This window comes from Chiroxiphia lanceolata, chromosome 7 (assembly GCF_009829145.1).
Source record: "Chiroxiphia lanceolata isolate bChiLan1 chromosome 7, bChiLan1.pri, whole genome shotgun sequence".
Lineage (NCBI taxonomy): Eukaryota > Metazoa > Chordata > Aves > Passeriformes > Pipridae > Chiroxiphia > Chiroxiphia lanceolata.
In genome coordinates, this window is record NC_045643.1 from 17,706,652 (window position 1) to 17,729,920 (window position 23,269).

General features: G+C 42.0%; 1 protein-coding gene across 3 annotated transcripts in view; it reads left to right on the forward strand.

Moving 5' to 3' along the window:
* WIPF1 (WAS/WASL interacting protein family member 1) overlaps nucleotides 1-23,269 on the forward strand; it is a 78,060-nt gene that overhangs the window by 15,781 nt on the left and 39,010 nt on the right. For all 3 annotated transcript variants that reach the window (XR_004358110.1, XM_032693709.1, XM_032693708.1), the window contains exon 2: nucleotides 5,778-5,890. The gene's annotated coding sequence lies outside the window, so the exon portion shown is untranslated. The remainder of the gene's footprint in view (nucleotides 1-5,777; nucleotides 5,891-23,269) is intronic.

Here is a 23,269-nt window from a genome sequence, read left to right on the forward strand (position 1 = left end):
GCAGAGCTTTGGCACAGCCCAATGTATGTGACTAGATCCTCACGCAGAGGTTGACACATTAAAAGTGACTTTGTAAATGCAGCCTCTTCTTAAAACAGAGATAAATAACCCTTCTCTTGTGAGGGATCCTGGCTGTCTGAAAGCCCCTGTGGGAGCAGCTGGGGGAGGACAAAGCAGCAGTGTGCTGAGAGCAAACATGGCCACTTCCTGAACTCTTCAACTTCCCCTCAGTGCCTCTGAAGCTCAGGGTCTGGTGTATCATGTCTCTGCACACTTACTGGGGGGAAAATGCTTAAGCTGCATGAGCCTTACAGAGCTCTCAAATGTCTTCCAGTGTAAATAATACCTTGGCCATTTGGCCTAAAACCTTCAGTGGGGCAGAGCAGGTGCATCAGCAGACATGTGTTTGCACATGCTCTCCTACTACAGCTGCAGGAGCTCAGATGTGTGTGCACAAGTAAGGGGGTTATGTGTGTGCTCGGAAAGTATCTCATGTAAAAGCATCCACTTTGTGGACTAGTTTTGGAGTGTTTTGCCATCATGAATATATTTTGTTTTGTGTGGTTATCCTTTACATATTTACACATAAAATACTTACATCTCTTATTAGCTGGGTGTGATATGTTCAATACTTAGCTGCTGCTCCATGAAATCCTGTTGTTGCTACCTCTTTGCCAGAGTTCATTACTCCCACATCTCTGTGGGATCCTCAAAGACATTGTCACTTCATTTCCAATGGGATTAGACAGATTATTTTAACCCACTGATAAAAATTGTTGGATCTAGTTTGGCTCATTTGATAGTAGCAAACAAGCAAGCAGTGGTAGGAAGCCCTGAGGCAGCAGATAGGAATGTACTCCCTGGCTGGTGGTCACAGGGAGGCTGTTCACAACACTGGTGTCTTCATCTGGCACAGGTTAATTTAAAAGATGACGTTTTAGTGGAAACCTCTTAATTTATGTAGAAATTACACAGAATGCATCAATTTGTGGGCAGAGAAGCAGCTGCCATTGGCTTGGGTCTCTCACTGTAGCTGTGGTTTTGTGTTACAGCCTGGGTAATGGCTTCCTGCTAACACTTGTCCCCTCATGTCTGAGAATGAGAAAAAGAAAAGAAAAAAACTGATCACCCTTTGACCACTAGATCAGTTCCTCAATGTGGTCCATGGCACAGGCTGTGGAACCACTGTGCCAACACACTTGAGACAACTGTGGTGTGTGGTGGGAGAACTGAATGGTGTTGGCAGGACAGCCATGAATGTGTGCCAAAAGCCTTGCATCCCAAATGTGCAGCATTGCTCTCTGTTTATTCACTCTCCCTACCTTCAGGGTCTTCACTTTCACACTTAGGTGCAGCTAAACCCAATCTGTGCTCCAGCACAGATGTTTGCAATCAGTCTGTAAGGGAACCCCTCTGGCTTTGTAACCCACTGCCTTCACACAGTCCTTGCCAGGCTGATCAGTGCCCCAGGCACTGGACGTTGTTATTTCAGCTCTCACTAAATAAAGGGATATTTAATTTATCTCCACTACTTTCCATTAGCCTAATTGAAGAGTGTTTAACATGTTCCACGAGGAGCATCTTCAAGCAGAGCAGTGTCTCCTTGCTGACCCTGGTAAGACCATTCTGCCTCTCCTCTGATATGGTAGTCTTCAAACTTTATCTCCAGGCTGTGTCAGTATTTCTGGTGTTGGTACCACTTAGGATTAGATTGCCTTTCCAAAATTCGCGTGACTTTAAGAAAAATATGATAAAGCAACATGTATTGACTAGTCCTGTAAACATACTACTCTAATCCAGGACTTTACTGTCCTTCTTTTTGTGACATATATTCAGGCCTGTTCATCCCTGCACTAGATATCAGTATATGTATTCACACTGTTACAGCTGAGAAAACCCTACTCTTCTAAAGACATGAACTACTTTTCATAGGACTCAAACTTCTGTTTGCGGTATTCAAAGGAAAATATTTCTGAAAATTGCTGATAAGTGCATCTGTTTGAATTCATCAACTCATTACCGCTATGAAAATTTGATAAACAAATATCCTTTAAGTGAAGTTTCCCACACTTGCAGCGTAATTACATTCTCCACTACTGCATTTGTTTCCTCTTTAAAAGAAGCAGGGGGGACACTGAGCAGAATCACATTCAGCATTTGATATCAATATCAAGAAAGTACAGAAAGGTCCACTGAATCGTGGAGTGATTCAGAAGGCAGTAGAAGAGGACTCTGGCTATGCAAAAATGTCAGTGGTTCAACATTAGATCAGAAATTTCTTAAACATGCTGTTAGGGATAGTTAATTGTTTCATCTGATTTTAAAGTGAGTCTAGCAAGGTGCGGTGAGGAAGTGTGGTGTCACATGCCACTCTACAGGAAACAAGACCGAAGCTGCTGAGGAAGTTCAGAACTGGGTGACCTCCAACGGATTCAAATAGCACAGGTTAGTCCTCTTAAAACATCTCTTTAACTATCCTACAGGGGTTCTGCATGTGTATTTTCACTGACTTTTGGTGGCAGTGGATAAGGAGTGGTCCATATGGCAGTTGCGTTAGCAGGTAGTAAACAACGTGGGCTTTCAGAGCAGAATGGTACAGGGCAAAAATAGGAAGCTCATCTGTGAGTTAGCTTGGTTTGTGAGAAGCTTGGAACCTGCCTTGCAGTACAACAGCAATGTGGACCTGAGTCACGTTAGACGTGTGAATGAAATCTTCTCTATCTTGTTAAGACTTTCATATAATAAGTAAAAGGTCTGAATTTTTAATAGAAGTATTCAGTGAATAAATACCAGAAAGCGCTTTTCCAAGCACAGGTTAAAACCACTGACTGTAGCGAAAACTTCACTTTGTTTGTTTTGGCTGTACCAAGTAGCTGTTCTCTTTGATTTTACTGGTGTAGTCTCTTGTTAAGGTTTTCTCTCATTCCTGGTGATTTCTGTTGAGGAATTCCATCACGACTTTTCTGTATCTGGAATAAAATGGCACTTGGTTGGTTCTGGAGAACTTGGGAGCTCTCAGGGGGAGACTGTTTAATGGGATGTATGTTCTGTACTCCCGTGCAAAAATATAATTCTTACTTTTAAATTACTAGGGGATTGTGTTTAATTATAAATCTTAAGTGCAAAGTTGGAATGAAAGTTACAAAGAAAGCAACCTTAATGATGATAAAATGTAGAATATAGTAGTAATACTGCAGAGAATATGAACAAATTAAATCCCAGCATAGGGCCTGCATGGTGCTGGGAGAGCATGGGGGGAAGAGGAGGTGACGGCCGCATAGGGCTCAGGCGGTGGTGGCAAGTGCCCCCCCTGCTCACCGGGCAGTGTCACAACCTGTGAGGCAGAGGAGCTTGTACAGTGGCAGTGGCAGCAATCTAGCATGAAATGCAGCTGCTGGGGATGACAATGCTGTAACAAGGGCACGACAGATGTTAAAATCAGATATCTGAGTGTCAGGAAAGTGTTCCTAAAACTGCCCATACTTTTCCCAAATATTTTTAAGAACATTTCCCCGATTATGTAGAAAACCAGACCAAGCTGCGCAGCTCTCTCAGCCTCCTCATCCCACCCAGTGCGTTCATCCTGTTGTCAGCATAGAAACATCTGCATAAGATGGATGCAGTGGCTCCAGACAGACCAGGCTGCACAAGCAGGGAAGTACTCACCTCCTCCCGCACGTGGAAGTGGATGCTGCATCTGGCCCTACTGCACAGCACTGAGGGTCTGGGCGAGATGGGAATAGCGGGGCTCTGTTTCTGGGAATGACAGGGCTCTGTTTCTGGGCAGTTAACAGATCTGTGGCTCAGCCTTGAGAGCTTGCTCTCATGTTTCAAGCTTTGAGGTTTTACACGCAGAGAAGGCTTTGGCCTTAGAGGGGCTCCCCTGCTTCTGTAAAACCAGCAAGTTTTCAGAGAGCCAAAGTTCTGCCCCAAATCAGCCTTTCTGATGTATTAGGGGTTATAGCCTTCACCAGAGCACTGTTTAACTAGGAATGTGATTTAAAAGCAATTTAGTAAAATCCCACTGCAGACATTTTCATTTCAGTCTAATCCTGTCTTAGAGTGGCTCATCTCAAATAGATTAGGAGTTGTTTTAAGCTAAATATAATGGCTCGTAAATAATATATTTCAGCCTCCACGCAGAGGCTTGTGCCAGCCATTTGAAACTGAATTACAAAACAAACCAATACTCTTTCCTAAATAAATAAACCTAACACTTCTACTCTGCTACCGGGAGTGAAGACAGGCAACCAGGATTGAAAGAGCAGGAGTGGTTGTTGAAGAGGGAGGATTTCTGAATGGGCTCTTTCCACCAGCTTGTATTATGAAAACCAGGGAAAGAATGTTTCTTCCTCTAACAAATTAAAAAGGAAATCTGCAAAAAGAGGAAAGGGAATAAAGAGCACAGACTAAACAAAATGAAATAAATATGCATTGGAATTAGAGAGAAGGAAACCAAAAAAGAAAATAGTAAAAAATGGAACCAGATGGGGACAAATTCTGTGCTCAGGAAAAAAATGCTGCTCTTCTGTTGAACTTCAGAAGGAAGAGAGACTGTGTGCATGTGTTTGTGTGTGTTCATAGCATCTATGGAAGAAAAATTCATTTTTCTGTATTTTTTTTAATTGTTTATGTTTGTTTCTTTCCCTTGGCCAGTGTTAGTATAGAAGTTTTTAGGTTTGAGAGAACTTCAGTTAGATGAAAGCAACATTAAAGAATCCTTAATTCTGCAAATAAACAGAATAAATGACTCAATGCCACCTTAGTTACTGGCCAGTTTTGCTCCCCAAAAACTACTCGTCTGCATTACTCTGTTGATCTTGTGTCCACTGTGCACCTGGATCCACATCCACAGTATTCTACTCTCTGCAAGGGAAGAAGTAGGAGTTAAGATGTGCAACACCACCTAATGCAAACCTGAACTGCATGAGCCAGCTTCAGAGAGTTTATAGCAGGTTTCATTTCACCTCATAGTGTACGCAAAGATTTCATGGCAGTGAGGGGCTGGAGTCTTGAGACTGGTTTCTAAATAGAAGTAAATCTGTAAAATGCTGAATGGTTACTGTTCTTATATTTTATTTTAAAATTACTGCGTTGTTAAAGACTTTTTTTTTTGTTGTAATGCTAAATATATCAAATGGACAAGTGTATCTTTTGCTGGGATATTATTTGCAGCACATCTCTGTCACATCTTGCTAGCTGTTCCCTCTGCCTTCCTTGCTCCCACACATGAATGTAAGTTCTGCAAGTCATTTCTGTAATTAGCTGTTAAAAGCATCTAGACATTGAAGGAGGTTAATTTTACTTTCGTTTAATTGATTTTTTTCAGCATTTGCCTGCATTTTTCTCTAGCTTAAACTATAGAAACCTCCCTATTACAAAGCTAGTTATCAAACCACGTCTCTTATGAGGAGCAACTGTAGTAGTGGATAATTCTGTTCAGTCTTACCATCATGTCCGTCTACAGGGTTTTTATGCTTTTCTGTTTTCCCTCCACCATTTATATTGGCTTTTACTATGCTATGCTGAAGCTGGGGAATTATCTTAAATTTCTTTGAGAACAAGTTGGGTTCTTTGGCCTCAGGGACTGATATGGAGAGCACAGCCAGTGTGTTTTCCTGTTCTAATTCCTCTTTAGAAGGAGAGGGGCTCTTCTTCACATGCTGCCAGTTTCTCATGCAGAATTTCAATTTATGCAAGGAAATACATAGTAGATATGTACCCAGGCTCTGTGATCCCAAATGGTTCACAATTAATAGTTCTTTTCTTCCTTGCAGGAGTGTGCAACCTGGGAAATGTTTTTGCAATTGAATTAACTTCAGGAAGTGTATTCTGGATGAATTGACCAGGCCTTGTATTCTATGAAAACATCTCTCCTGCTGGTGACCAGGTACAGAACCTGTGGGATTTGCACCGAGAGGGATGGGAGTGGGTAGAAGTCATGGTGTGAGCAGCAGCACAGGGAAACATCTCTGGTGTGTGGCATTCCTGGCCTATAAGAGTTGGAAGGTGTAGAGCCATCTCATGTCTTAGATTGCAGTGTGACAGTATAGGAGTCATTCTTCTCCAGGGCAGGATTAATGGCAGTACCAGTTTACTGGCATTCTCTGATGTGGCACACCTTTCCTAATGACAGTTAGGTGCCTTAGGTTACATCAAATTTTATGCCAAATCCACAAGCTTTTAACATGTGCAGCAGGTTGGTTTGTTGGGTTTTTTTTCATTCCAGTAGCACAAGGCTAATAGTGAAGGGATTTGACACTTGGTAAGTAGGTCAGGAGACCTAAGATATTATATGACCAAGCACTGTAATGTGTCGTTGTCCTGACTTAGAGCAGATGGCATTACACTTGAAAACTGTACAGTGAAGCCTACAATGTTTATGGTGTGGTGCTAATGAACAGTAATAATATGAAAAGGTTCACTGAGACATATAGTTAATAAGAAAGAAAGAACAGTAAGTTTACTTTTTTTTTCACTGAAGCAGAAGGTCCATCAGAAAGTATGTGCTGTAGAAAGGCCGCAACATGCCGACCTAGAGCTGGTGCAGTCCAGTAGATCAAGGATTATTTTCTATCTCAAGTGCCCTGTGTTGTAAGCCCCAACTGTGGCTTCTTTGTGATTAGTGGACCAGGTAGAAACTGATGCTGGGAGGGTCCCAGAGGTGCCTGTGATTTTGGTTATCCGTAGACGTGAGTACAAAACCATTCAGGGTTCCTCCTTGATAAGGTCTCTAGCTGGTCCATGTGGGTTGATGTTTTGGTGTAGTTTCAGCAGTGCACTTGCTTTGGAAACTACAGTCTGAAGAAATCTGGGTGCCAGGCTTGGGAGATGTGAGAGGGAAGAGTTAGCCCTAGGAACAGAAATGTTTCGCTTCATTCATGGATCCACAACTCTTATCAGGCATGATGGACTGCTACAGGATGAGGATGGGTGCAAACACTGTTTTTTGAAGAGTTATTTCCACAGGACCAAAAAAGAGGGTACTACTGAGTGATCAGTAGTCAAACATACCTGTTTGGACATCGGTGATAGGAAAGGATGGCCTGTTTAAAGGAGGGAGACATGCAGATAGGGAAAATATCAGTACTTTTAAATTGACGTTTATATTTTATTTCAAATTAGTAAATTGGATGCTGCAAAAAAACTTACAATGCAATACTGAGATAAAGACGGTGAATTATGTCACCCTCACGCATTTCACATATGATTTGGGAGTATGGAATGACCTATGAACACAGTAATGATGACAGACAACACAAATACAACCTATGAAGAAAGACTGAAAGAAATATGATTGCTTAGCCTAAAGAGGAGAAGATCAAAGGGACATGTAAACAGTTTTCAAATAACCATGAAGAGGAAAGGAATAAATTCTTCTAAGCATCAGTTGTAAATAGGATGAGAAATAGTAAATGAAATCATAGCAAAGGAGGTCTAAATTAAGCACTGGGAAAAGCTTTATTTGGTGTCATGCTAATGAGGTAGATGACTGAGGGATATTGCAGAGTTTCCATCAGTGGAGATTTTTAGAGAGAAAAGAGATAAATACCTGCCATAGTGACTCAGTGGAAGAGTAGATGCCTTCTTCCAGCCCTGCTGTCTTTTGTTCAGTATTTCAGTCTCCTTGTTGACATGACTGAATTTCTCTGGTTATTGATGAATGCCGAATAGTTATTGCCTTTAAAATTAACATTTCCATATGTACAGTACAGTATACTCCATACTCCACTTTTCAGGGAGGGAAAGTAAAATTCTGTTCCTGAGTTTCCTGAGGAGATTTTGTTCTTTTAATTTGAGAGTGAACAGGTAAAATGAGTGCATTATACTCAGCACTGTGGGAAATATTGAGTTACTGTTAGCAGCTGGCACGTAACAACCAGGTCTGATCCTGGCATAAGAGGGAGACCTGAAAAGGCAGGACCTGCTGCTGTCTCAGGTGAACAGTTGTGGCAAACTGCTCATTTTTAACACAGATCTCAAATCTCTGGTACTAATGGCAAACTTCAAATTCATGCTGGCTGTGCAAAACCAGCTTGGTCTGCATTGAACAGCATTTCCTAATATCAAGTTCTGATGGATCAGGGCTCACCTAAAGAAGCGTTAGTCTGTGGAGTTCCTGCTTTGTTGACACAGCAGCCCTGGTGCCACTGTACCCCTTCTGTGAGCAGAGCTTTTTGACTCTGTGATGGTGCCCAGACTGGCATCCCCTGTAACCTGGCCTTCTGGGAGTCTGCCTGCTCACGGGGGCCTTGGCAGATATAGAACAAAACGATGGTCCTTTGCCAGTCATCAGGCCGGCAGTTTAAGAGAGAAAGTAGACTTCATGAGAATAATAACATCTTATGCCCCCATAAATCAATACAAAGCTTCCTTGCAGCTGTGGGTTTGATCCAGATATTACAGCTCTCTGAGTTTGGAAAAAATTTTCTTTTTATCTGGAAGCCTGTGGCCTCAGATTTTAAGTAGCTCTTAACTCTCCATTTAATTACAAATTCTGGTTTTGAAAGGAGAGATGTTGAGAGTCTTATTTCAGTCTGCCATATGCTAAACTTAGCCTTCAAATTTTCTGAAAATAAACACAGTCTGGTTTTGCCCATGCAAGCTAACCAAATAATTCAGTCAGTCTGGTCAGTGTTTTGGCCATATTTACAGGATTTGGCAGATGTGATGCTAACTTTAGCTAGGGCTTAACAACTGTGACAGCCACTCCTATTACAAATAAATTAAAGGGGAAATTAGTTGCTACCCTCCAATACCTGCTGTTTCAGGGCACCTGCACTGAGTACTCCAGCCTGCTGTGACTAATTTGTTTTCTTCTCTGAGCTTCTGGTAGACTGGCATTAGCAAGGACAAATTTGAGCAGTCCTGTGGAGGACTCTCCTGAGTAAGAGGACATGTTGAATGTTCTAAAGAGGAAATGCAAGTGTTGAATGATGGTATGTGGCTGCTTTTGGTTTTGTGGGTATGTTTTTTCGTGGCAGTGGTATGCCATACATACTTTTTTTTTTAGCTTGAACTACAACAAACTATTACTTTTAATGCAAAAACCTGCATTTGGAATACTAGCAGGAGCTCAGTTAGACCCACTGTCATGAACAGAGGCAAATAATCTCCAAACCCAGATGCTTCCTGGGCTCCCAGCGAGGTCCTGCACGGCCTGTGTGGCAGGCTGCCTCAGAGCTGCCAGCTAACATGAAGGTGCAATGCTGGCTGGGCACCACTTCCAAAAATCTGGCAAGAGCAGGAGCCGCTGCAGACCCCAGAGCAGCTGTCTGGGGCAGCTTGTCTCTCCTCAAGCAATGGCTTGTGGCTCCTGCCGAGTTCAGGCAAGATGTTGATTTGTCCCTCTTGGCATATTCACCTGCCTAGCACGTCCACCTGGGTCTGACCTATGCAGTCAGCTAGATATGACCTCATATGGGATGTCACTGCAGTGACCTGGGCACTCTGGTAGACCAATGCCCTGCAGGACTGGCACCCACATGGCACACTGCCTTTGACTACACTTGCTGCATGGAAACAATTGGTTGTCAAAGGTCGTAGAAAACAATTAGAGATATAAATATTTAAAATAAAATGCAGATAACCAAGTGGAACTGCTTGGTTTTTACTTGGGCAAACGTTCTGGTTTAGTGTGTATTGACTCAACCAGCTTCACAAGTAGAAAGTGGAAGGGTGCTGTATGTTTCCAGCCTGGGTTGCTGCAGTAGGCAATGCGGCTGTGCTGTTTTCCTTCTCAGGAAGGCAGCACAAGACATGCCTCCTCTTCACTTAGGGGAAGATCGACTAGTTCTTGTCCTAAGCTGTGAAAGACTTTGCCCTATTTTTTGGCAGAATCCATTAATAATCATTCTTTCCATCTTCTTTGCTCACTAGCTAAGTACTTGCCATGTGCAGCTGTAAAAAGTTGTTTCCAAAGAGAAATAAATTGGAGCAAAAACTTCTGTAATCGGAGATGCGGAGGAAAGCAGAAGGGCGTTTTCAGTTTGGTGTCCTTGGTTGCTTTTTGTTTGATTTGTGCCTTGCTTTAAACTAGAGCCCTTTACAAGACTGTGGCCCCCCTGGCTTGTCTGCATCTGGGTCCTCCCAGTCTTAGCTCTAGTAGCACTGACTTGTCCCATGTCCCTCCCAGGACCAGGGATAATCAGGGCATCAGGAGTCCGTAAGAGACCCCTGTGCCAGGTTGGCAGCACCATGTCAATACCTTGAGGAAGCTGAGAAAACATAAGCATCTAGCAATTGGATTTAGATGCCTAAGTTGGAAAATTTAGTCTGGGTGTCAAAGTTATTGATTGTAGTTATAGTTTCTTGGGACATTTTTATTGAAAATAGATTCTAATTAATACTATCAGTTTATCAGTTTATCAAAACCTATCACAACCTTTCTTTCCCTGAGATGAAAGGAGAATTGTGAGCTTTTAAAAGAAATTTAGAATACTTGAAGTGGAATATAGGATCTGCTGAAATTTAGACTTCCAACAACAGAATGTTTGGGTTGTTTTTTAATTCCTGATTAAGATAGAAATCTCTTATGTCTCAAACTTTGTCAGGACATAAAATTTATTTCCCACTATTTTTTTCCCCAAATCCCACATTATTAAACTCATACAAATTTTTGTGCTTCTCCAGGTAGATCAGGGAATCTAGATTCTGTCTTTCATGTAACGTTAGAGTTGCTTTGAGTTTGAAAGAACCACAGACTGATGCAAAACAGAACTTGGACCTTGCCATCTATTAGATAACTGCCAAAACAAGTAGATAAGTGTATTTCATAAATGAAATCTTCAGAAGCTATCTTAACTTATAGGGCCTTCAGCTGGACAATGAAAACCTTAGATTAGGTACAGACAACTTTGTTGCCCTTACTGTGTTTCAGTTGGCATCATCTGCTGCATATGTGGACTGTGTACTCACATGTATATGTGCAAATTTCATGGTCCCACTGTCAATGCTTGAGTCTTCAGCTAAAGGCCCAGATGGATAATCGGAACCCTCTGATTCAATTTTATCTCACCTATATTTCATAAATATTATATTGCATAAATATCAAGTACTGCTGCAAAAGTAGATGAAATTATTTATATAAAAATGGCTTTACAAAGCTATTTTGAGTTGAATTGTTGTTGTAGCTCTATTCTAGTAAATTAAACAAAATATAATTGTGATTGGTCAATATTCTGATCTCTGCTTGGCTTCTAATAGTATAAATATGAAGAATATTATTATTGCCTGGATTTTGCTCTTTGCATTTTGGCAGCTTATTTATGAAATAATTGAAACATCTCTTAGCTGTACCTTTCTTTTCCAAGTGACTTTTGACATTTTTTCTTGCCAAAAGGCAGTGTTGGAAATACTTAACAGAAAAATTCACCCTCGTGTTACTCAGGATGTTTTCCAGATTGGACCAAGTGGAAATTGCCGGTGATAGGAACAGCACATGAGTATTGCCAGTGATTTGCACACATGCCTTCAGATACTGAAGGCCAAGGTCTCTCCTATTACATGTGGAGAAGTATTCAATGCACTGTGGGTTAGATTTTTGAATGCTTCACAAAGAGCCAAACTAAACTAAAACAGAGGAAGAGGAATATCAGGTTTGTCCTTCCACTGCTCCAGCTGTGAATGGGAGTTTGAGGTAGCAGCCACCAGGGCATCAGGCTCCTTGCCTGGGGACATCTCTAAAAACCAGTCCACCGGTTCCACAAGCCCCTGGCTTGGAGGTGACCTCCTGCAGGGCAGTCAACAAACTATTAATTTGCTCTGAAGCTGCTCTTCACAAGAAGGGAGTCTAGAACAGGAGATCCTCTGCAGGGTTTCTGTACATATTTCCATTAGGTAGCAGTTTGTTTTGTCCAGTGACTGCTGTTGGAGGCAGGGAAGTTCTGGTCAGCTCAGAATAAGGCTTGTGATGGATTCAGTAGTTCAGTATTGCAGAAGCAAAAGACAAGTCTTTCTCTTCCCTGCTGGCAGTCTGCTTTAGCCCTAGAGCTTCCACTGGCAGCCCTCATCATTTATTGTACAGATTCCTATTACAACTTTTGGATTATATGTTCTTCTGGTAGAAGAGACCTAAGAAAGATCTGGAGTGAAGTCAAAGCCATTCCTATCAGCTAAGGACAGCTGACACTTTTTTTTTTTACTTTTATTTTAAAAAAATAGAATTTTAAAATTAAGCTTATCTTGCTGTAGTAATAAAAGTGGTGGCTCTGACACAATTAATATGGGTATGTTATAAAATCTATGCTTTTTAAAATAGAGAAAATGATGATCAGATTTAGTAGATTTTATATATGATACAAAGAACCAAACAATATAGAGATCATGTCAACTTTTAGTCTACTTTATTCAGTGGTTACTTAATGGTTATCTGGTCTGTTAGTTTTGTAAAAGCCATCTAAAGATAGTTTTTGAGTTGCCTTATTAGACAATTTTTAGTAGAAATAATGTATTGCTTCCTCTATGTATATCTCTGAAGTAAGTTGCAGGAGAAGTTTACTGCTGAATTCCAACCAGGCAAATAATCTGGTGGTGCAGGAACATAACATTTTGGAATTGTATTTAATACAGATTAGAACAAGACATCATTTGCCAGTACTGCCAGGATATTAGATGATCATGTAGTTTCATGTGTGCAGTAATGTGTTTTCAGTAATATTGTTGCTTTTCTTTGTTGTTTTTAAATGAATCCATTTCAAACCAATATATGTATGGTAAGATATTTAAGATTAAAATTAATCTCTTATCCTTAACCTTGGGGTTTGGTTGGGTTTTTTAATTGCTTTGGATGCAGTTTCTAAAGTTTTGTAGACCCTTTAGAGCAGATGGTCAACTTTTGGCCATGGTATCTGAGTAGTTTGGGGTGAGCTAAGGTTGGCTCCAATGTGAAGAAAGGGAGATTGAAGTCCCAGAGTTTGGGGATGGGTTGTTTACTCAAGCAAGCACTCTTTTTGTTTCAGATTACTTTTGCCTCCTCTTTTCCCTCCCACTTATTATTTCCATCCTGATTTTAAAGACTCTTGCACAGATTTGTTTTTATATTGCCGAGAACCTTTAAAAATAATTACTGAAACCATAGCAGCCCATCTGAAAGCTTTCTGAGACACAGTATGAGCTACAGAGCAGGCCAAACCTCAGAGGGCAGAAGCTCTCTTCCAAGCAAGTAAGAACGGATGCTCTGAGTTTCTTTGAGTGCTTGTGCAAATGGTCTCTTTGTCGTCCAACTGCCTGTGAGTGCAGATGCCCAGCGTGCACTGCCCAGCATCACATACATCAGTGTTTTGGGGGGCTGAAAGCTATACTAATTTTTAATTACTGTAAGCTAGTCATATAAAATTTGTAAGAGAGAGAGTTTCATTTTGTAGCTGCTTTCAGAGAAGGGGATCTAAGATAAAATACCAATCATAGTAAATACTAAAAATTCCTAAGTGTGCAAAGTAATGGTGTATCTTGTGTATATTCATTTCAGAAAACTGAAAATTTTCAATTGTTTTATTTACAAACTTGGATTAATTCTTTTAGGAATGTGAATTATAAAAAAGTAATTGTTTTGTAGCAACCCAGCAGAGTTTACAAAGAACTTAAGTTTTCCTGGCCACGTTACTGAAATAAGCATTCAAATGGCAGATCAAATGCTGTCTTATAGCTTTTTGGACTGGAGGTCAGAGAAGGTTTGTGAACACATGGGATACAAGTCATATGCAGAATGAGTCTTCATTTAGTATCTAGTCAGTTTGTAAGATGTGACGTGAGTTTCTATTCAGTTTGTGGTCTGTGAGCAGGGCACAGAGGGTAATTTACGGGGAGTTTTTCAATAGGTCATGGTCCGTTGAGACAAATGAAAGTATACCTTGCTGGATGCTCTCCCTAGGTTCATGAAGCAAGATTCCAGCAGTGCTGAACACAAGTCATGGCATCACTGTGCATAGTCATGGCTGTGGTCCTTGCTCCACCAGCCTTTGGCATCCAAAGGATGGCATTGTGGGAGCCAAGGCCAGCCTTGCTTGCTGACTGTGACACTTCTCAAATTCATTACTTAAGTGCAAATAGGATTCGGTGCCTCACAAATGATCTGGTTTAATGACTAACCTCGAGCTACAGTGCAAATCCCTGTACAGCAGAGATCATCAAGGGATTTCATGGGATGAACTCTTCTTAATCTCTAAGTCTCATCTCAATTCAGATGCTTTCAGCAAAGTCAGAAGGTACAGTGGCTCTCATCCAGCCTCCTCTGAAAACTGTCCTGAGCCTTTCCATGAACTCTCATGAGAGTAAAATCAGACTCTCCATCTCCACCCTGTTTAGTGGAGGTTTGTAGTCTCAGCACTTCGCAGTCTCAAATCATTCAAAATTAACTTTCAGAATGGAAAATTAGATTTTTTTCTTTTTAATTAAAATCTTTACCAGTCTTGGTTGCCTGTTTCTCACAAAACTTATTTATGGGGCTTGCTGCGCTGAACTGAGGCTTTTATTAACAGTAACCTGGCTCTGAGGTGGTGTTTGTTTTCCTCCACTGTCTTTGGCAAAGCACGCTACCTTACATCATGCAGATCTGAGGCTGGGTTTTGTTTTATTTTTCCCACACTCTGGGCAGATCAGTCTTAGATTGCTCTTCTAATGACAGATATTCAAGTTACTCTAATTTATATCAACACCTGGGCTGTAAAAACTAATGCACTTTGCTTATGTAGTTGCTCTTTCCCTGCTGACTGCCCAGGCCTCTTAACTTTTTGTTTGGGCTTTTGATGTGAAATCTGAATTAATCTCTGTACACTGTAGTTTTTCAACATTTTAATAGGAATATCACAATATTTATAAGAGGCAGGGATTGGAAAACAGTGCTTTAAATTCATTCCACATGTCTGGCCCTTATATGCCTCATATTTCCCCTTTAAAGGCGGTTGCTATTTTAATATTATTTTATAGATGCTGCTGCCTTTAGTAGACTAGTCACAGTTTGCTGCATGGTTAGTAAGACTTAGTTGATTGTGATGAAGAAAATGCTTTATGTTAAAAAAGCCTATTTGAATGCTGAAGCCAATTCAATTCTAAACCTACACCTACTGAGACGTAAAATAATCTGACAGTGTTGGAGATTCTTGATCCTTTTCTGTAAGTATTCATTATAGCAAAATGTTTTCAACTATAGCTTTGTGTCATCTTGTTGGTAAGACAAAGGTGAAAGAAGACACAGCTTCAGCAATGGCATTATGCAGGTCACAGCATTATTAATTTAGTGCCCGGGGCATGGAGAGGATGTGGTGTGGGGTGTCTCAGAGCTCCCACGATGTAACCTGTGGCTCCAAACAGGCTCTTTTCATCCCAGCCTCAGGATTTGCAGAGAGAAGCCCCTCTTCTTATAACTACTGATGCAAAGGGGACTGCAGCACACCCACTGTGGGCAGCAGAAGTCCACCAGCAAAATCCCAGGACTTGCTCCCCATATTTGATTCCTTTTTTGACTTCTTTCTGAACTGACTGAAAGTTGCAACAGCTCAAGTGTCCAGGGAAAAAAAAATCAGACTGATATCTAGTGCTTTTGGCCTGTTATGCCACAAAACAGTGGAGAGAAGGGAAAAAAATCCTCCAGATTTCTGTCAGTTTGATTTAAATAGCAGAATTGCTTTCATGTTACACAAAGCAAACAATTGGTCAGAGCTGTAACATCCTAAAAATAAAAGTGGATTAATAGATGGAAAGGCAAAAGGCTGGTATGATAGTACGAACAAAAGTTGTTTTCCCATAGTAACAAGCCAGGGATTCCAAGGGCCAGGCTATGCCTTTCCACCTCTTGGTCACCAGGTGTGGGTTGTGGGAAACATCCCTTCCTGCCTCTCTCTGTGGGCTGCCTGCCACCGCCAGGCCATGAATGACCCTGTCCGGTTAGAGGGATGAGCAGTGCTGTGTTGAGGGGATAAGCTGGTAGAAAAAGTCCTGTTCTTAAGGAATTCTTCCAACTTCATGCAATTATTTTTGTTCTGATTTAGGACTGAATAAGCTGGAGCCAATACTCAGAAATCCTTAATTTCTGAACTAGCCTGTTCACCCTACCAACAGCTCCTACAGCTTAAAACAGCTCAGGTTTTGGGGAGAAAGCTATGCAGTGCTGAACAGCCACATGACACTGAGTGATCACTACTACAGCAATGAGACACTGGAAAAAGCAGCCCCACTGGAGAAAAGCTCTTGGGCTACGTGTTAGGAACAGTATTTTGTGAACACAAAATGTTCACAAGGACTAACAGACAAGGGAATAAGCTGGAGAGAGACACTGGGTCCTTATTGCCCAAAGTATATTGTCCCTGTGGCTTCTCCACAGCACCAGGAGTCAAATGTCGCTTTCTTTAGGTCTGCATGCTGAGGTTGCCTCCAGCCTGGATGAATCCTTGTTGGCTGCATTGGGCAGTGTGCCTGGGATAACACAGCCTTGTGTGTTGTTTCAAACACTCGGCTTGACTAGAGGCTGCTGTGGATGGTGGAGTGCTGCACAAAACTCTACTCTGGACAGCTGAAAAAGAGCTCAGGCACAAACAGCTCAGTCCTTTAACCATCACTTCTGCCTGGGAGAGAGGGTGAAGCCTTTTGCCATAGGGCTTTTTGCAGAGTGGTTGGTCCTAGGAAGGGCTCTTCTTTTTTTGACATGAAAGGGTGGGGGAGAGCTGTAGGACATTGCACTGTCTCAAGATGTGTCCTCCTGTCCTGAGGACAGTAACTGTAGATTTCTCTGCTGGATTTAGCCCTGGCCTCCTTCTGAGGAATGACTCACATGTGCCTGTTTTAAGACATTGTGGAGATTCCCTCCTCTTGTGCCTGGTGCAGGGCCTTTGCTCCAAGTGTCATTTGTAGGGCTGAAGTCCTGCTTCCCAGTGCCAGGTCATTGTGGCAGGGGATGTGAGATGACTCTCGGAGTCTGAGCAGACAGGAATATTTTTCTACATCTCCTCTGAAAGCACTGGCTGAAAGAAAATATAGGAGTATGGACTGGACGGAAGCAATTTCTGTTTTCAGTGAGTCAGATACTTTCTGCTATAGTGTATTTGCTCTTACGTTATCAGCTTTTCTCAAGTCAACATCCAAACACTTAAACTATCCAAAAGCTTTGCTGTTTCTTCCACATAGGGACTATATTGGTGACTAGGGGAAGTTCTCCAAAGCTAGCCATTGCCTATGATCCTCTGCATATCTTGAAAAATATGTCACTGACAAGAAAAATATTTTTAAAATACTTGGATTAAAACAACATTCTGACACTATAGTGGCCTATTTCTTAGCTGTAACTTTCCACGGATGCAGCACCACTGGATTTTTGCCATATAACTCTTGATTGCATTTGACAGATGAGGTTTGATGGATGCAGGTAGCCATGGGCCATAGGTGCAGCTAGCTACTACTGCTTGGCACCCAGCAATCATGTGCTCGCTCAGTGGTCTGTTGGCTCACTTGTCACTGACACCCCACAGTAACCTGCTTTATTACTATATTCCTATGATGGTAAGAAGTAGATTGATAGTGTTCAGGGGGTTTTAGGTCTCTGGGGAATTGCCCAGTGTGAGATGCAGACAGTGCTGCCTGAAGGATCACTGCTCTTGGCCGGATGCTCTGGGATGTGAAGGGAGGTGGAGATTCTGTAGGGCTGACAGAGCACAGATGCCTGGGATAAGATGCACAAAGAGGTGAAAGCACCTCACGGCATCCTCACACTTTTTTCCTAACTAGTCATATCCTTTGTTTCCTATTGTTGTTATTTATCTTTACTGCTCATCACTAGCTCCCCAGCACCTTCACATAGCTCAGTCACACTGCTGTAAGAGGTAAAAGAACTCTGCAATTTATTAAAAAGGGTATGTCCAAACCAAAACAAGAAATATATCATCTCTCTGCAGCCTCCGTAGGGCTGAAAAAAATGCTCACTGTAATAGGGGCTTTACATCTGTTTCTTCTCCAAGAACTACCCCGTGCACTTCTACCAGAGACCTCCAGGCTCTTGCTTTCCTCTTCTCTCCTTTTTGTTCCCTATCTGCAGCAGGATGGTGTTGCATCCCCCAGACGATCACTGCCGAGTTTGTAAAGGTGCAGTTCCCCATGGGAGATCCTCCTGTGTGTCATTCAGCTTGGGCCAAATCCTATTTTGGGACCACACAGACCTCATCCACTTTATACACCTGGTGTGAATAAAGCCCATCATCCATCACCCCTCCGATGGCAGTTTGTGGAAAGAGACAGGAAGCTCTGGCTCGGGGTCTAGGCAAGAGCTTTCCATCACTGGTGCACCTAATCTGCCCTGGCATTTTGTGTAAGGGTTGGCATTTCAGTCTGGTGGAAAGTAATACTCAAACCACTCATTTCATGTACTGCAGAGAGTTTCTTTGAAACGTGAAAAGTCCCCAGTAAAGCAGGCTTCCTCTCTCTGGCAGCGGCAGCTCCCCAGAATTTCCCTGGGTCTCAGATATCCAAAGTCACTTCTCCTCTGTGGGTCTCCCTTTTGGCTGTCCAGTTCCCTGCAAGTGGTTTTAAGGGTGAAAAGTTTCGCTATCACAGCTTCCTCCAGACAGGATAGGACAGTTTGCATTCTCACACCCTTTTAAATGTCCTTTCTCAGGCCACAAAGCCTTGTTATCTCTGCACCAGAAGGATTGTTGTTTCACCCAGAAACCATCCTTAAAAGACCAGTCAGTGGTGTTAAAGGATCCAAAAATACTGATAATAACATTTTAGGTGACACATTTCTTCCTTCAGACCTCCTCAGCTTCAAGTTAGGAGAATGAAAATCCAGGCTCTCCCTGTGACTATAGGGTTCTTATACAGCAATTCCCTGTGTCTCAAAAATAGCATCAGGTTACTTAAGCGTCTGACAGGCTTTTCACTCCTCTAGTGAGTGAGTGAGGCCAGAGAGTCTTCTAAATATTCTTTTTTTTCCACCTTGCAAGGGAGTTCCTCTTCAGTATATTCAAGTAGCTTCATGCTCTACTGAATTCAGTTTAGTGCCTTTGCTGAACTCTTTAGGGGTTTAAAATCATCTACCTGTATATTTATATATGGGTTGCTCTATATTTAGAAACGTTAATAAAAAGAGAAGAAGTACCTGGCTTTTTCAGGTGGGATTTACAGGCATGGTGTTGCATGGGAGGAGCACCTTCAGAAACCTCTGAAGTTCTCATTCACACCATGCCACACTCCTGCACTGACTTAGTGCAGACAGCCCCTCTGGCCTTGGGAGAATATGGTGGTGGAATGTGGGACATAGAGACTTACTAATGACTTGGGTCTGCACAGTAAAGTGGGAACAGGGTGGCTCAAATTTCATGACATCACTGTAACATTTTTTATCAAAAAGCTTTAATAGCTCTGTACTCTGTTAAAAAATGACTCATGAAAAACTATCATGATCCATATAAAACTGATTTTAAGTGGTTTTCCAACCACTTTATAATGTGTTTACAGTTAGTTGTCCTTTTTGTTTTGAGAACTACCTTACTAAAGTACTTGGTAACGTAGCCCAACTGCCTCAAATTCAGACTTTTAAAAAAAATTTTCCCTTCTTTCATTAGGAGAAAGTGATGCATTTTGAAAGAACCAAATCAACACTAGTTTGGAAGTCGAGTCCTTTTGCATAGAGGAGCAATCAGCATTTTAACTGGCAATTTCAGGGTTTTTTCCCCTTAAATTTATCAATTCTATTTTATTTCTACAGTTGTTTGTTCCTTCCTCTTTTTTTGCATGGAAATTAATCATGCAGGAAATGATTAACCACAGTGAGCTGTCTGTCTGCCTCTGACTCAATATGTTTAAGAGGGAGGGCCTTCAAGCAGCTCTTAATGGCTGACCAGATGCAAACTGTGCACTTGCAGTCTAATTGTTCAAACTCTCCATCCCACATTAAAGGTCACATTCCTTTTTAGCATTTGTAATGCTCCTAAAATAATTTCTGAAATAACAAATTAAATCTGAAATACCCAGAATTTCTGTTTCATGTAATTCAGTGTAGTGACAGTTTTGCTCATTGCTCTTCATATATTACTCTGAGGAGCAAGAGGCTCTTTGCAGTACGCAATGTATGCTTTCTCTCTCGTCTATTTTAGTTTTTAAATGAAATTAGTTTTTATCATTATCTATTGCATATCACAATATTTTTATATCGTTCCTGATAGCGACTGCCGGGTGTGCCTGGTAGTTTGCAAAAATGAGAGCTTTCTTATGCAGGTATTCTTTACTTAGGCAGCTTTGGAGCATCTCGTTTGCCGGCGGCTGGGCTGGCTTTCTCCAAAGGCAGCAGACGCGGGCTCTGTGCTCAGCCTCCTCGAGAAGGGTGTGCAGGGAGGCTGCCCCGGCCCCGGGGCTGTGTCGTGTCCGGGGCGGTGCAGAGCGGGTGTGGGGATGCGGTGGGTGCCTGCTCACGGCGATAGCAGAGCCCAGGGCGACCGGGGCTGGCTCTCGGAGGAGCCGGCAGTGTGCACGGTGCTGCTGGCGCCTGCTGCGCAGCGGGAGAGCAGCTGCTGCCGCTGCTGCCGGCTGTGGAAATCCTTCTGTCCTGCTCACAATACAGACCTTTGTGTTTGGGGCTCCGTGGCCGATGCTGCAGTGTAGGTGTGCGGGTTAGTTACCGGAATCCTTTCTGCTGCACCACCGGTGCTCATCTAGACAGAACATTAACATGCAGCTCTTAAAAGCAGTGATGGCTTACATTGCGGCCTAGAAAATATGCTAGGACACCTATCCTGGGTTTTCAAGTATCAATACACCTTCAGTCTTTTGCAACTGGCTCCTTTTTAACACCCTGCAACACCGAGTGTTATAATCAACTTGGTTGTTAACAGATTTGGTGGATAAAATTTATTATTGGGTGGATCAGTTACTATTTCAGGTATTTTATAGTGTCAACTGTTAACAATTGAACATAATGCCCATTTCTTAAATTCAGCTCTTTCCCACTGACCAAGAGCAAATAATGATCTGAGTGTATTGCTGAAGTGTAGGACAGTAACCAAAGCTTTCCTCTAATTGCAGTTACACTTAACATCTTAGGACATCTCCATGCTCCTGGGAATTAGTGATGAACAAAGCAGCTGCAAAATTCAAGTTCAGCATTGTGCTGACTCAGCTGCTTTGGTTCTGCAGCCCAAGAGGTATTTCTCATCCCCCTGTGCTGTGGGGGCAAGTCAGCAGGTCACTGCATCTCTTCAGAACATTATTATTCTTCCTACAAGCTTATAGTGATCAAATGTTAAAATCCAAAGGGCCTCTTTTTTTTTTCTTACAATAAGTCAGACAAAAAAATAGATTGTACAGAATCTAACCAAACAGCAAGGGTGAGTTGGAGCTTCAAAGACAGAGGTGCCGTTTCTTTCTGTGAAGTTTCAGCTTGAGTTTCTGAAATTCTCTTCTTTATCAGCAGAAGCAGAGTCAGAGTGACAAAAGTAAGAGTGGTGTTGTAACTCTGGTTTTAAACTAAAATTTGACAATATGGGGTGTTTTGCTGGCTCTGTAAGTGTATGTAGTATACATTTTTGCATGGGCATGCAGGTTTCTGAGTCAAAGCATGTGTTCTCTTTTCTAATGGCCCCTAAAGGAAGTCTGTGCTCTAGAACATCATGAGTAAACAACCCTGCAGGATGCTTGCATTAAACTTCAATCCAGTTCTACCTGAGTTTGTCTTATTATAGAAGCTTGTCCTGTGCTTCCAAAATGCCATTTTCCAGCCTACCTTTGAGGGCCACAGGGCTTGTTCAGCAGTAGCTAAATGCTAAGCTCACCATTGTGCAGCTGTGTGTACCTAATTTTCACTTCAATTCTGTTGAAAAAGCCCTTTAGTATCAGAAATACTAGCTACTGTGCAGCTAGTGACTATGGGTACATGTAAGATGGGATAGAGAAGGAGGGAATACCTAGTGCCTTTCTCCCCATTACCTCCTTGCAAATTGTCTGCGCAGGGAGGGTTTTGGAGAAGCTGGATGTGTCTGTGGGTAGTGGCTTCCCCTTAGAGAACTCAGGCTTCAAGCATCACCTTTCTTCCCCTCTATCCCCACCAATTCCTTAAGAAGCTGATCTAAAACAACAAGTTAAAAGGACATAGAAGTAGAGCAGAGCAGCCCAAGCATGCAGGAAGCAATCTCTTAACTGACAGGGAGGTAAACAAGTTATGGTATTTTACAGAAAGTGCTTTGTAGACCACCTGGCTCACTTGCTGCATTCAGGTCTGAGCTGCCTTAAGGGATTCATTTAAAAGTCTGATATCAAACCAAACTGTATTCTGCCTGTTCCAGAAACCTTCCTGTGACACATGGCGTGCCAAAGAAACCCAGTACATTATCCAGACTGCTTTGGCCTCTTAGCAAAGCAGTGCAGAGAGCAGACTTGCTCTTTTTAATCAGTTGAAGTAGTTAAAAGCTTGGTGAAATACCCTCATGGCACAGTTAAGCTAGAGACAACTGCAGCTGTGAAAAGACTGTGTTAAGAAACAGGATGGTTGTGGTCTGCTGTAAGAAATAATTTTCCTGTTGACTATTTTTTTAAACAGGAAGCTGAAGAACAAAGCAGCATTAGTCTTGGTGCTTTTAATAGGCTTCAGATTTCAAATATTGGATTTAGAATGTGCAGATCAGGAAAGGATCGGGCTTTGTGCAGAGTCTTATGTAACAACTGAGAGCTAGAAATACAGAAGATAGGAATATAACTGAATTCAAGCAGATCCTCTGAATGTGAAACTTGTTTCTCTGGAAAAACCCTAAGATGCTCAGTAATGCACCAGAGGACTGATGAGAGCAGGCTGGTCTGTTTGCAGCACTTTGCGAATGCGTGCATTTGCACAGTGCGTAGGCTTGGCTTCACACAGTTTCCTCTTTGTCAGTCAGTCTGTCCATGGGCCAGCTTCCCCTCTGCTCTGCTCACTCTTTTGCAGTAACCGGAAAGAGAAACAGTTTTTGCAGTATGGGAGAAGAAAACCTGCAAACACTAGAGACAGTACTAGTGCCTCACGCCACTTCGAACTCCATGGTTTTTCTAGACATTCAGCCAGAGCTAGGGGTGATGAGTCTGACTCCTTTCTAAGCCCTTTCCTCTCTAAAGATTTTACACAAAATCTATTAAAGTCTTATTTCAGAAAAGCTTTCTTCTGAGGAAGGTAGGTCAGCAATTTTTTTTTTGGGGGGGGGTGTTTGTAGCTGTATTCTAATTCTTTTGGAGCATGAACATCTGATGAGATAAATCTGTACTTTCTGTACCATTTTTTTTTTCACACACATCATAGATCATGTTGGAGCCATTAGAGACATTG